General features: G+C 39.6%; 1 protein-coding gene across 1 annotated transcript in view; it reads right to left on the bottom strand.

The window, feature by feature from the left end:
- PSMD1 (proteasome 26S subunit, non-ATPase 1) overlaps positions 1–13,955 on the bottom strand; it is a 114,435-nt gene that overhangs the window by 63,141 nt on the left and 37,339 nt on the right. The gene's annotated exons all lie outside the window — the stretch shown is intronic.

Genomic DNA, 13,955 nt, shown 5'->3' with positions numbered 1-13,955 from the left:
TGTTTTCCCTACTACTAGTCTAAGATTTTTCAGCAGCATTAGGGGTGGTTATCTCACATAAGAGGCAAAATAATTTACATTCCTTAAAAAAAAAAATCATTCTCTATTTTGGTTTTTGGTTCCGGTCTCTAATATGATGGATTTGGCATATGTTAAGATTTATATTCTTGCCAAGGTATGTTAAGATTAAGTTTTCAGTTATCACTATGACGGTATTCCAAATTCTGTATTTTATGCATCTGAAGGCATACATAATTGTTTCAGGAAATCTATACACCAGAGTTGGCAGGCAATCACATTGCCAAAGCTCTACCCATAGACAACAATCTAGATCAAAAGAACTATCTTCTCACATGCTTTGTACTGCCTCCAAATTTGTGTGCTTAAATATACGCACACCTACAGAATTAGCCACAACACCTATAAACTGTTTCATGTCAAATCCTTAAGAAAAATTTCCTTGCTTACAATTTTTTTTTTTCTTTTTTTGAGACAGATTCTCACCCTGTTAGCCAGGTTGGAGTGCAGTGGCGCAATCTTGGCTCACTGCAACCTCCGCCTCCTGGCTTCAAGCGATTCTCCTGCCTCAGCCTCCCGAGTAGCTGGCATTACAGGTGCCCGCCCCCACACCTGGCTAAATTTTTTATTTTTAGTACAGACGGGGTTTCGCCATGTTGGTCAGCCTGGTCTCCACTCCTGGCCCCAGGCTATCTGCCTGCCTCGGCCTCCCAAAGTGCTGGGATTACAGGTGTGAGTCACCATGTCTAGCTCTTGCTTACAATTAACCCAGAGATCTTTCTATAGTTAATGAGACCCTTCTACTATTTCCAGAATATTCTAGAAAGTGAAACATAACTCCGCTATTGACTATTTCTGAGAAGTACAACAAAGCCACAAACTCTTACCACTTTGATGCAGAACTGGTATTTCCATTTTATGAATACTTTAAAGAGATGTATAATTTGAAAGCAAATCTCAGCAGTTAAACACCTTATGTAACAAAAGAACTCCAGTTAATAGTCTTATCTTAGAAGAAAAGGAACAGATTATAACTATTTAGAATAATTTTGAAAAAAAAAAAAGCTTTTTATTCCTTGTTACTGCCAATTAATGGAGAGAAGAAAACAAAGATGTAGGAAAAAAATGAAAATGACAAAAAGTAAGGAAAAGTCACAGCACCTAGACAGAAACACAGAAATACTGGGGCAAAAACAGAGAATAGTATACAGAGAATATGTATCAAATTGATATAGAATTGTGAATGGAGATGTTGTAACGATGATCATGAATTTAGTGGTAACTGGTTCACTATGAGGGTTTCTTCAAATTATAAGGATCAATAATGATGTAACATTTTTATATTCGAGGAATCACCTTGTGTGGTCTAAAAAACAGCTGCACAAAGAATCTGTTGTTCATCTTGCAAGATCCGTACCTAAAAGCTTATGAATGTATACACTGAGAAACATGTAATGCCATATTATAACAGCCTAAGTCACAGCAACCTGCAAGGGACCACCAAGACTGTCTAATTTTAAGAAATGTCCATACCAGATTATCAATTTGTTCATTATAGCAACTTAATTTCAACAGATACATAAAGACTAATTCTTTTGACTTTCTTCAATTTCCTTTCCAGTGTCAAGTTAAAATAATTCAGATTCTACTCACTTCCAAATGAGTTTTTGGAAGTCAATGCCATGAACAGTACTGCATAAGTTGTTATAATAATAAAATCTGCCTATGAAAGTACTAACAATTGGCCCAACAATCACTTATTTATTAGATGCTCCACTAGAGAACATTTATTTAGATAAAAAATTAATGTACTACGTTCATTTCAATTAAGAACAGTTATCAAATTAATTTTTTACTTTTATTATAAGCATTATGAACAAATAACAATCTACAAATGTCAGAAGGAAGAAATAAAATACTGTAACACCCTGGACTATCCTATGAATAAAAGAGATAATATACATAAGAATTTTACACAAAGACAATTTTATCTTAGTTGTTGAAGTATAAATATGTGTTTACTAACATGTTTTTAGTATTCATATCCAGTAAGTATACTTAAAAAGTTTTTAAAAATTATGAAGAAATAAACTCTTAAAACATGGTTTAAGACCAAATGTCCACAAATTCATTTTAAGAGAAATCTAAAGGGGGGGAAAAAAGATGGAGAGCATGCTAAGACAGTAAATGATGTCACTTCAGAAAACATGTACTAGTCTTAGGAGATAGGACAGACACTTCTCAAACATTAAACTTAATGAGGAAAATTGAGAATAAAGCTGTTCTATCAGAGCCACTAAAAAGATGGTGCTCTGACTGAAAGGATGGTGCAGAAAGCACTGGTCTATCATGAAGCCTGTTTAGAATCTCAGAATTTAGCTTTATGACAGTGGGAAATTTTGTTAAACATTTTGGAACTCAATTTCCTTATCTTTAAAAAAATGAGAATACTAGTTTCTTCTACTTCAAAAAATTCTCACTCTAGGGAAATAGCAGTAAACTAAAACTTAGAGAACGTAGAGAGGATTTTTAACTCCGGCTCCTTAAACAGGTCAATTATATTTAATTTTCATTTATAAAATAAATTTTAGACAAAATTTTTCCAGTTCTCACTTTTTAAAGATTCATTTTATGAAAAGAGAACCAAGAATGGTCCCTTAGAAGTAGCAAGCACATAAATAACTTCTTTTGACTATCCCATGTAGTAAAACTCTCACCAAAACCTAAACAGCTCATGGGAGACATCTGCTGCTGAAACTGGGAACTTAACGTGTGTTAGCTACAGGAAATAAAAGGGCAGACGTGAATTTTGTTAACTAGAGAGCAAAGCACCACCAGGTTAAAAATGGAAGAAAAACAGTTTTATATGACCATCAACTTCCTATGTGGCAGAATATAAACACCAAGCCACTGATTTATATTGTTATAAAATATAAAGTCACTGACAATAGAAAAAATTAACAACTGACAAGAAGCTAAACAACCTAAGAGTCAAACATGAGTAGGATGCTTTACACAACCCAAGAGATACTAAGGGTACACCTGGAAGAATATACTTTCCATACTAAAATTATCTAGTTCTCTGATAAGAATCCACAAAAAGAACCCACTCTGGATGGCCATGACAGACCGTTTTCTCATTTTTTAATTCTGTCTAAATTCTAGAGCAAGAATAGGGAAAGGTTAGGGTCACAGCTTGGCTACATGTTGTGCCAAGATAACAGGAAGGAAATAGAAGTAATTAAATTTTATTTTGCTTCCATCTTTTCTCTCAGGGAGAATAATTTTTAGACAGAAAGACTGATCAAACACAAAACAGATAAAGAGTCTAGTTGCCTTAGATGAGTTCCAGTCACAAAGCTCAATGAATCACCTTCTAGAAATAGAACAAATTTGTGTATGTAATTATGAAGCCAAATTTTGGAAGAAAACCAGAAAATGGCAAAGTACAAAAAGAATGTAAATGATGAAGTATTCCAATATTTTAAAAAAGAAAAGAAGAGATAGGGTTCAAGAAATTCAAAGTGTGGAGTCTGTGGTAGATCTTTTGACAAAATGCAGAATAGCTTAATACGCATAGGTTTTGCCAGATCTCAGAAGAGGCCTCGAAGAACACTGGACACTTCTATGAAAAGTGTAACTTAAGAAACAATCAGGCCCAATAAGTCACATAACCTGTTTAGAGGCACCAGACTAGTTGACTTGGGTAAATATTATGTCATAAGGATTTTGTGAAAATTGTCTAGTGTCTTTATGAAAAAATTGGCAAAATGAGAGTTAGAGGATAACACACTGAAGACTAGTATTTGATATTCAAACTAGTATTTGATATTCAAGAAAACTGGTGTAAGAAGAAATACCATGCTATATGGGTCTGTGTTTTGTTCTGTTTTATTCAACAATTCCATCCACGATAGGAAAAAAATATTTTACAGTTTGTAGTAAATGGATGACTTCCTATCTGGGATATTATGGAGAAGACTCTGTACCTAGTTCATAATGGATGTTCAAGAAATTATCTGTTGGATTTGCATACAATTTTTATAACAAAGATTCACTCCCAGGGAACCTGGGGTAAAAAATCTCTTCTGAAGTTTAAAAGGACATAAGAGGTATGACTTATCTAACATGCACTTTAGCAACTTACTGTGTAACTTCATAACAAATAAGCTATAACAGGCAGTATCCATATAATAGTGAGCCTTGAACAATATGGGATTGAACTGTATGGGTCCACTAACAGGCAATTTTTTTTTCACTAAAAATTACACTGAGTGTACCTACCTCTTCTGCCTCCCCTTCTACCTCCTCCACCTCTACCACCACTGAGACAGCAAGACCAACCTCTCCTCTTCCTCCTCTACCAACCCAATGTGAAGACAACGGGGTAAAGACCTTTCTGGATGATCCACTTGCACTTAATAGTGAAGACAAGTGTTTTCTCTTCCTTATGATTTTCTTAATAACATTTTCTTTTCTCTAGCTTACCTTACTGTAAGAATATAGTATATAATACATATAACATAAAAATTATGTTAATTGACTATGTTATCCATAAGGCTTCTGATCAATAGTAGGCTATGAGTAGTTAAGTTTTGGGGGAGTCAAAAGTTATACATGAATTTTCGACAGTGTAAGGGTTGTGGGGTCAGTGATACTAACTCCCATATTGTTCAAGGGTCAACTGTACTTTTAAGTTTATTCTTTAAGATAAAGTACAGGCATACCTCAAAGGTATTGTGGGTTTTGTTCTAGACTACTACAATAAAGAGAGTATAGCAGTAAAGTGAGTCACATGAACTTTTTGGTTTCCCAGGGCATATAAAAGTTATGTTTACACTATACTATAGCCTATTAAGTGTGCAACAGCATTATGTCCAAAAAAATGTATATACCTCAGTTAAAAAACATAGCCAGACCCAACGGGTGGCTCATGTCTGTAATCCCAGCACTTTGGGAGGTGGAAACAGGAGGATCTCCTAAGGCCAGAGTTTAAGATGAGCCTGGGCAACACAGTGAGACACTGTCTTCACAAAACAAACAAACCAAAATTAGCTAGAGATGGTGGTGAGTGCCTGTAGTCTCTGCTACTCTACAGTTTTGCCTCAACACAAGCTCAATAAGCTCAAGTTTGCCTCTGAGCAATGATCGCACCATGGCACTCCAGCCTGGGCAGCAGAGCAAGACCCTCTGTATTTAAAAAACAAACAACCCAACAACCTTTCTAGCTAAAAAGTGCTACCGACCATCTGAGCCCTCAGTGCATATTCATCTTTATGCTGGTAGAATGTCTTCTGATGTTGATGGCTGCTGACTGGTTAGGATGGTGGTTGCTGAAAGCTGGGGTGCCTGTGGCAATTTCTTAAAACAAGACAATGAAGTCTGCCACATTTTCCTTTCACAAAAGATTTCTCTGTAGCATAAGATGCTGTTTGATGGTATTCTACCCACAACAGAATTTCTTTCAGAAGTGTAGTCAATCCTCTCTAACTCTGCTGCTACTCTATCAACTAACTTTACTAAATATTCCCAATTCTTTGTTGTAATTTCAACTATGTTTCTTTTCATTAATTTTTTTCTACAGCCTAATCTTGGAAGTGATTGTAGGAGATCGGTCAGGGTGGCGGGAAAAGTTATAAAAACTACAGGGAAAGATGCAAACCTTTCTGGAAGGTGGGGAGGTTTTGCAAAAGCTTCAAAAGAGGATTTAACTGAAGGCAGTTAAATTCTCTTAAGAGCAAGGGTTAGTTAACAAGGGAATGTAAAGGAACTTATCTAGATAAATTTGTTTATTCCTGTTTCCAGAAACTAACCTTTGATCATTCGTGTGCAGGACTGCTCTCTACTTGGTGAGTCAACAATGTTAATTACCCACAAATTGTGTTTGCTCTAAGCCTTTCTCATTAAATCTGTGCTAAACAAATGCAAGTGTCTCTGGTTTATCGGGGTGGCTAACTCTCTTCAGCCCCTAGTGCCGGCAGCCCCCTAGAGCCTGCTCTTTCACTGGATATCCGTGTCTGAGAATTCTTTTCATTCATAGCTTGGCCAGAGTCGGCAGGACAGACTCGGCAGGTGGTGCTCCCGCATGAGGAATGCTGCAACGGATTGCGAGGGAATCCTCGAAAATGAAGGTGAAGAAACTGCGCAGTCAGTAAGTCAGTAAGTCATTGGTGCCCACTGTGGATTTCCAAGTTCGAGGGGATTGTTCAGGCTAGGGTTTCATCATGGGACAATAGTTATTAGCTCAATGGCAACAGTATATAAAAATATCGAAACAGCTGCTTGAAGCTAGGGGAGCCTCGGTTTTGCAGGCTCAATTAAGGGACCTAATGCAAACTGTTGTGTTAGATATGAGTTCTAAATTTCTTTCCAAAGAATATGTCAGTATGTTCAATTCTTTGCCTTCTACTTTTAAACTTAAATTCCTCGTAAAGCAACCTTTTTCGATTACCTACTCCACCCTGACTCATTCCAATTACCTGCTCCACCCTGACTCATTCCAATGACCTGCTCCACCCTAACTCATTCTGATCACCTGGTCCACCCTAACTCATTCCAATTACCTGCTACCTGCTCTGCCCTGACTCCCGCCAAAGCACTCACCCCATCGTTCTCTTTAAATTAGCCAATCAGAATCAGTTTAGCCTGTGCGTCTAACCCTGGCCAACAGGGGAACCACACAGCAGCAGGGGCCACGTGCGTCAGGGATAAGAACCCCCTGCCCTCCCCTGTCCAGGTGTGCGCTCACCATTGCTCCATCTGTAAGAGCACACTCTTCTATAGAAGTAACTTGCCTTGCTGAGAATTAAAAAGAAAATTTTATATTTGAGTGCTATTCCTTTTGCGGCATCGAAACTTTATATGTAACAATTTGGGGCCTTGCCCATGATGGCATTCCCCTCCAGGACGGTCTCTGGTTCTCTCTCGTGAGGAGGCTTGCCCTGCCCCCTTGCGGCAGCCTCAGGGGTGAGAAATCAAGACCCACCTAGTGCGAGGAATAACCCGAGCTCTCAGCAACGCAGAAAAAAATAAAAAATAAAAAAACTGGCCAGCAACCTAGCTTAAAGTATCTTCACATACTGCAGCGACGACTCTGTGCACAGACCAAGGAAGGAGAAGCCATGGGAGATGGTAAAGTATTTCCTTGGTGGTCAGGACCAAGATAAGAAAGACGCAAGAGGGGGGGCGGGGCGGTGAAGTACTCCTTGGTCGGGGTGGCTGAGAGGTTAAAAAGAGGTGAGACATCCCCATTTCGGGGGATTGAACCTCACATACCTCCAGTAGTAGAAAAGGCAATAAATTTCCAGTGGGGAAACAGCCTCACCCCAAAAGGCAAGAAATTTCCAGTGTGGAAATTGAGCCTCACCCCAAAAGGTGAGAAATTTCCAGTAAGGGAAACAACCTTGAACCTTACCCCAAAACCATCAAGATGGGAAATACCCCAAGCAAGACAGGGAGCAAGGGAGATAAAGATGGTAACAAAGATATCCCCCTGGATAGCCCCCTAGGTCTCATGCTAAAATACTGGAAGGATAATGAAAGGACTAAACTTAGGAAAAAGCAACAAATGAAAACAATATTGCTGTTTTATTTGGACTCAGGGACCCATCTTCAAACCCTCAATCTTCTGACCAAAGTTTGGGTCGAATGAGGATGTAACGTGTCAGCTTCTAATCCAATATGTTAATGATAAAAGTCCAGTGTCTCAAGAAGAACTAGGCTATGCCTGTTGTTGGAGGCAAAGACCTGCCCTCCCTTTTCCTTTAAAAACAAATAGGGAAGAACCCAATCTGGTACCTCAAATCGAAAAGTCAGAGGAGCCAGCTCTCATGCCTAAAAATTCCAGCGCATGGGATCCCTCAGACTATCTAACCCCATTCGGTGTCCCCAATCTTTCCGCTCAGACAGCCACTGCTGCCTCAGATCCCGTTCCAAATTCCCTCTCTACTCAACGTTATCCTTCCTCCTTATAACCCGGACTCTTAGGAATTACCATCCCATCAGCCTGTTCCCTCCCAACCTAAATACCCCTCTCTAAAAGGACTCCAGTGTGAGGCAGAACAATGTAAAAAAGATATTCAGAATTTCCCATTTCCCTCCGTACCTAAGAGATCAGCCCCGACCTTCTTTCCTTTGAAAGAGGTACCACAAGAAGGGGGGGCCATTGGCTTTGTAAATGCTCCCCTAACCAGTTCAGAAGTCCAGAATTTTAAAAAGAGCTTAAACTGCTACTAGATGACCCTTAAGAATGGCAGACCAAATTGACCAATTCTTAGGACCTCAGTTGTACACCTGGGTCGAGTTAATGTCCATCTTGGGCATCCTCTTTTCAGGGGAAGAAAGAGAAGCTCTACTCCTGCTGGTCCCTCCCCTAAATGAAGGGGAAGGAGAGGGGAGAACAGCAGCATAAGTGGCTGGCAGAGGCAGGGAAAGAACAGCAGAGAGGAGAGAGAGAGAGAGAGAAAAAAAAAAGGGAGGGGAGAGAGAGAGACAGAAAGGGAGGCAGAGAGAGTGAGGAAGAGACAGAGAGACAAAGAGGGAGTCAGAGAGAGAGAGAGAGACAGAAACTCAGAGAGAGACATAGAAGTAGTAAAGAGAAAACAGTGTACCCTATTCCTGTAAAAGCCAGGATAAATTAAAAACCTATAATTGATAATTGAAGGTCTTCTCCGTGAGTGACCCTGTAACACTCCAATACTACCTTGTTGTCAGTGTAAACAAGGGCATAGCCTGAAAGCACTGAAGCTGCTTACATCCCGTAGCTTTCCTATCAAAAATCCTTAACCCAGTAACCCACGGATGGCCCAAATGCATTTAATCTAGCGGCAACTGCTTTGCTAGTAGAAGTAGAAAAAATAGCTTTTAGAGGAAAAAACCTCATTGTGAACACACCTCACCAGTTCAGAAATATCCTAAGTCAAAAAAAAAAAAAAAAAAAAAAGCAAAAACGTAGCTTACTAACTCAAAAATCTTAAAGTATGGGGCTATTCTGTTAGAAAAAGATGATTGAACATTAACCATTGATAATTCTTTTAACCCACCAGGTTTCCTAATGGGGAGTCTAAATCTTAATTACCATACAAAAGTCTGACCAGACCTAGGAGGAACTCCCTTCAGGACACCATGGTTCCTCCTCGATGACTGAGGGAAAAAGACACAATAGGTATTCAGTAACTGATAGGGAAACTCTTGTAAAAGCAGAGTTAGGAAAATTGCCTAATAATTGGTCTGCTCAAACCTGCAAGCTGTTTCCACTCAGCCAAGCCTTAAAGTACTTACAGAACCAGGAAGGAACCCTCTATACCAATTCATGCCAAGCTCTCTCTCTGCTATATCTCGAAGTCTGGCACCCTGCGGGTCAGCCCCTGAGGGCCATCCAGCTTCCGTCTCCCAACACTAAGTTCACTTCGTGTCTCTCATGACAGGGAGGAAACTTAGCATTCCTCGGAGACCTGAAGGGATGCAGTGAGCTTAAGAATTTTCAAGAGCTTATCAATCAGTCAGCCCTTGTTCATCCCCGAGCGGATGTGTGGTGGACCTTTACTGGACACTCTGCCAAATAACTTTTGCTTTAGTCCAATTGGCTATCCCTTTCACCCTGGCATTTCATCAACCAGAGGAAGGAAAAATAAGACACTGTAAAGCAAGAGAAGCCCCTTATGGGTCTTTCGACTCTCACGTCTATTTAGACACAATTAGTCCCACAGGGAATACCAGATCAATTTAAAACCCAAAATCAAATAGCTGCAGGATTTGAGTCAATATTTTGGTAGGTGACAATAAAAATGTAGATTGGATAAACTACATCTATTACAACCAACAGCAATTTATTAACTACACTAGATATGCTGTTAAAGGAATAGCTGAACAATTAGGGGCTACTGGTCAGATAGCTTGGGAAAATAAGACAGCCTTAGACATGCTATTAGCAGAAAGAGGAGGAGTTTGCGTCATGATTAAAACTCAATGTTGCACCTTTATCCCAAACAACACTGTTGCTAATGGAAGTATAACAAACTCATTGCAAGGTCTGACTACTCTATCCAATGCGTTAGCCAGCAACTCAAGGGTAAATGACCCCTTTACAGGATGGCCAGAAAAGTAGTTCAGTAAATGGAAAGGAATAATAGCCTCAATTCTTATTTCCCTCACAGCCGTAATAGGTAATTATTCTTGTCAGGTGCTGTGTCATACTATGCATCTGTAAGTTGACACAGAGGATCATAAAAACAGCACTTACTAAAACCTCCCTTAACTATCCTCCATCTTACCCAGAGAAGCTTCTTCTTTTGGAAAATGAAGCAAAACAACTAAGCCAAGACTTGTAAAAAAGTTTGAAAAGAAAGCTGTAAGGAAATACAAGGGGAGGAGTTGTTAGATATGAGTTCTAAATTTGTTTTCAAAGAATTAATATGTCAGTATGTTCAATTCTTTGCCTTCTACTTTTAAACTTAACTTCCTCATAAAGCAACCTTTTTCAATTTCCTACTCCACCCTGACTAATTCTGATTACCTGCTCCACCCTAACTCATTCCAATTGTCTGCTACCTGCTCTGCCCTGATTCCCACCAAAGGACTCACCCCGTCATTCTCTTTAAGTTAGCCAATCGGAATTAGTTTAGCCTGTGTGGTCTAACCCTAGCCAATAGGGGAACGACACAGCAGCAAGGGTGACGTGGGTCAGGGATAAGAACGTCTTCCCGTCCCTTGTCCAAGTGTGTGCTCACCATGGCTTCATCTGTAAGGGCGCACCCTTCTATAGAAGTAAGTTGCCTTGCTGAGAATTAAAAATACAATTTTATATTCGAGTGCTATTTCTTTTGTGGCACCGAAACTTTATATATAACAGTTGTTTCCCATAACCCATGGTTCCCTGAAGAAGGTACGCTAGACATAGAGCTCTGGAAACCAGTTGGGAGAAATCTTAAACAACATCATGCAAAAGGGCAATGGGTCCCAGTAACATCTCTAATGTTATAGGCCTTAGTCAGGGCTGCTTTGGTCCTGCTATACAGAAGTGCCTAAAAAGGGTAGGGAAGAGGAACCGTCACCTACCTTACCAACTCCATCTCCCTCAGCCATGCCGTTAACAGGCAAAAATAACAAAAAGGAAATGGAGGTTTTGCCTGAGTCCCCTCCTCCAATAAATTGGAAAAAAGACAAGGGATATGCTACAGCTATGGGATCTTGTCTTAGGCAAGCAGCATTAGATGGGGAGCTCTTAGCCTGCCCGGTAATGCAAGATTGACAAGGCGATCAGGTACATGAACCCATTTATTTTAAAGCTTATAAAGAGGTAAGAAAAAGCATTAGAAAAAATGGAGCCGCTAGCCCATTTACAAGAGGTTTGAGGTCACTCTGCAGACCTCTTTCTAGTAACAGCCACTGTTATTATTCCTCCCCTACCCTTAACATGGCTCTCTCAAGATCCAACTTGGGTAGAGCAGTGGCCTTTAAAGGGAGAGAAATTACAAAGAGCCCATGAATTAGTTGAGGAGCAATTAAAAGCTGGCCATACAGAACTGTCAAACAGCCCTCAGAACTCACCCATTTTCGTCATTCCCAAAAGGTCTGGCAAATGGAGACTTCTGCATGACTTACAGGCTATTAATGCTAATTTGCAACCCATGGGGACTCAACAGGGCCTCCCTTCCCCCACAGTGATTCCTCAAGATTGGCCTTTAGCCGTTATTGACTTAAAAGACTGCTTTTATACTATTCCCCTTGAAGAAGAGGACAGAGAAAAATTTGCATTTACCATACCACCTATCAATAATGAAAGGCCAGCTTGCTGATTTCATTGGAAAGTGTTTCCTCAAGGGATGCTAAATAGTCCTAACATGTGTCAGTATCATGTAAATCAAGCTTTGCTCCCCAGTCGAAAAATATTTCCTAATTGCAAGATTATTCATTTTATGGATATTTTACTACCAGCCCTGACAAAGCCAGTACTTTTAAGTTTATATGCCTCTGTCATAAAGAATACACAGTTAAGAGGTTTAATCATAGCACCTAAAAATGTGCAAATGTCCTCTCCTTGGATATCTTGGATACATACTAACTTCCCAGTCAATAAGGCTTCAAAAGGTTAAATTCAATACTAGCAACTTATACACCTTAAATGATTATCAAAAATTATTGGGCAATATTAATTGGCTTCATCCCACCTTGGGCATGACTACTGATAAGTTGCAAAACCTGTTTTCCATCCTAAAGGGCAATAAAGCCCTAGACTCTCCCAGGTATTTAACTCCTGCAGCAAAAAGGGAGTAAGAAATAGAGCAAGCTATTTCTCAGAGGCAACTAAATCACATAAACCCAAACTATTCAGTTCAATTGTTTGTTTTTCCTACTAAACACTCCCCTACAGGGTTAATAGGACAAATGGCCCCAGGGCTACACTTCCTAGAATGGGTTTTTTGCTCACATACCTGGATTAAAACACTATCTTCCTATATCCAGCTAGTTAGTAAAGTCATCTATACAAGCCGCAGACAATGCAATCAGTTGCTAGGTTATGACTCTGATGTCATCAGAATTCCTTTAAGTAAAAAGCAATTCAAAACAGTATTGCCCTTATCTCTAGACCTGCAAACAGGCCTCTCATTACACAGGCCATATAGAGCATGCTCTTCCTGCTGACAAACTTAATTCAGTTCTTGTCTCATACTCCTGTAGTTGTGCCTCCAAAAGTAGTTCACTCCCCCATACCCAATGCTTTAATGCTTTTTACTGACGGTTCTGGTAAAAATGGAAAAGTGGCAATTTGGTAGAAACCACATAATTCCCTTACTCATTCTGGATTTACTAGCACTCAAAGAGCTAAGGTTGGAGCCTTAATATTGGCACTGGAAACTTTTTCTGCTCAGCCTATCAATATTAATATTGTTAGTGACCCTGCTTACTCTGTTTATTTATTGCAGAACCTTGAAACAGCCCTCAAGTCCATTCTTGAGCCCACCCTGTGTGCACTTTTTCTTTGACTTCAGTAATTGCTGGATCAACGTATACATCCTATTTTTATCACACATATTTGAGCCCACAGCTCACTGCCTGGCCCATTGGCTTATGGCAGTGAACAAGCAGATCTGCAAGTTATGATGTCACTGCTTGACCAAGACACCCAATCACATCAATTTTTCCACCAAAATTGGAGAAATTTAACTAAACAATTTAAACTCACCCAAAGACTAGCTAAAGAAATTATCCTGCAATGCCCAGACTGCCAGCTCACAGGCACCTCCCCTCCTTCAACAGGTGTTAACCCTAGAGGACTAGAACCTAATCAGGTATGGGAAACAGATGTTACTCACGTCCCTAAATTTAGAAAACTAAGATATGTACATGTATCCATGGATGCCAATTCTCAATTAGTGCACATACTTTTCCTGGAGAGTCCACCCGATATATTATTAAACATCTTCTCTTAACTTTTGCGTCTATGGGGCAGCCCACAAAAATTAAAACTGATAATGGTCTGGCTTATGCCAGCTTACAATTTCAATAATTTTGTCACATGTGGAACATCCAACATTCCATAGGCATCTCGTATAACCCCCAAGGACAGGCCATAGTAGAACATATCCATTCCACTCTTAAAAATATGCTCAAAAAAACAAAAAAGGGGGAATATGAGTAAGAACCTGGCAATACTACTGGCACAAGCCTTATTTACCCTTAATTTTTAAAATTTAGATGATAAATTTCAATCAGCCATAGAAAAGCACTCTGCTAAAACCTCTCAAGACATAAAACCTGCAGTTTAATGGAAAATGTAAATAGTAATGTATGGTGTGGTCCAAATGATTTGCTTACATGGGGAAGAGGATATGCTTGTGTTCACACCCCCTCAGGTCCTCTCTGGATTCTAGCATGACACATCAAATCATACCATGGTGTGGCTAGGACCCAACCAGGTACCAGAAATGAAGGAAATG

This window comes from Nomascus leucogenys, chromosome 22a (assembly GCF_006542625.1).
Source record: "Nomascus leucogenys isolate Asia chromosome 22a, Asia_NLE_v1, whole genome shotgun sequence".
In the NCBI taxonomy this organism is placed as follows: domain Eukaryota; kingdom Metazoa; phylum Chordata; class Mammalia; order Primates; family Hylobatidae; genus Nomascus; species Nomascus leucogenys.
The sequence above is the reverse complement of the archived record's forward strand: the minus strand, read 5'-3'. Positions and strand labels throughout refer to the sequence as shown.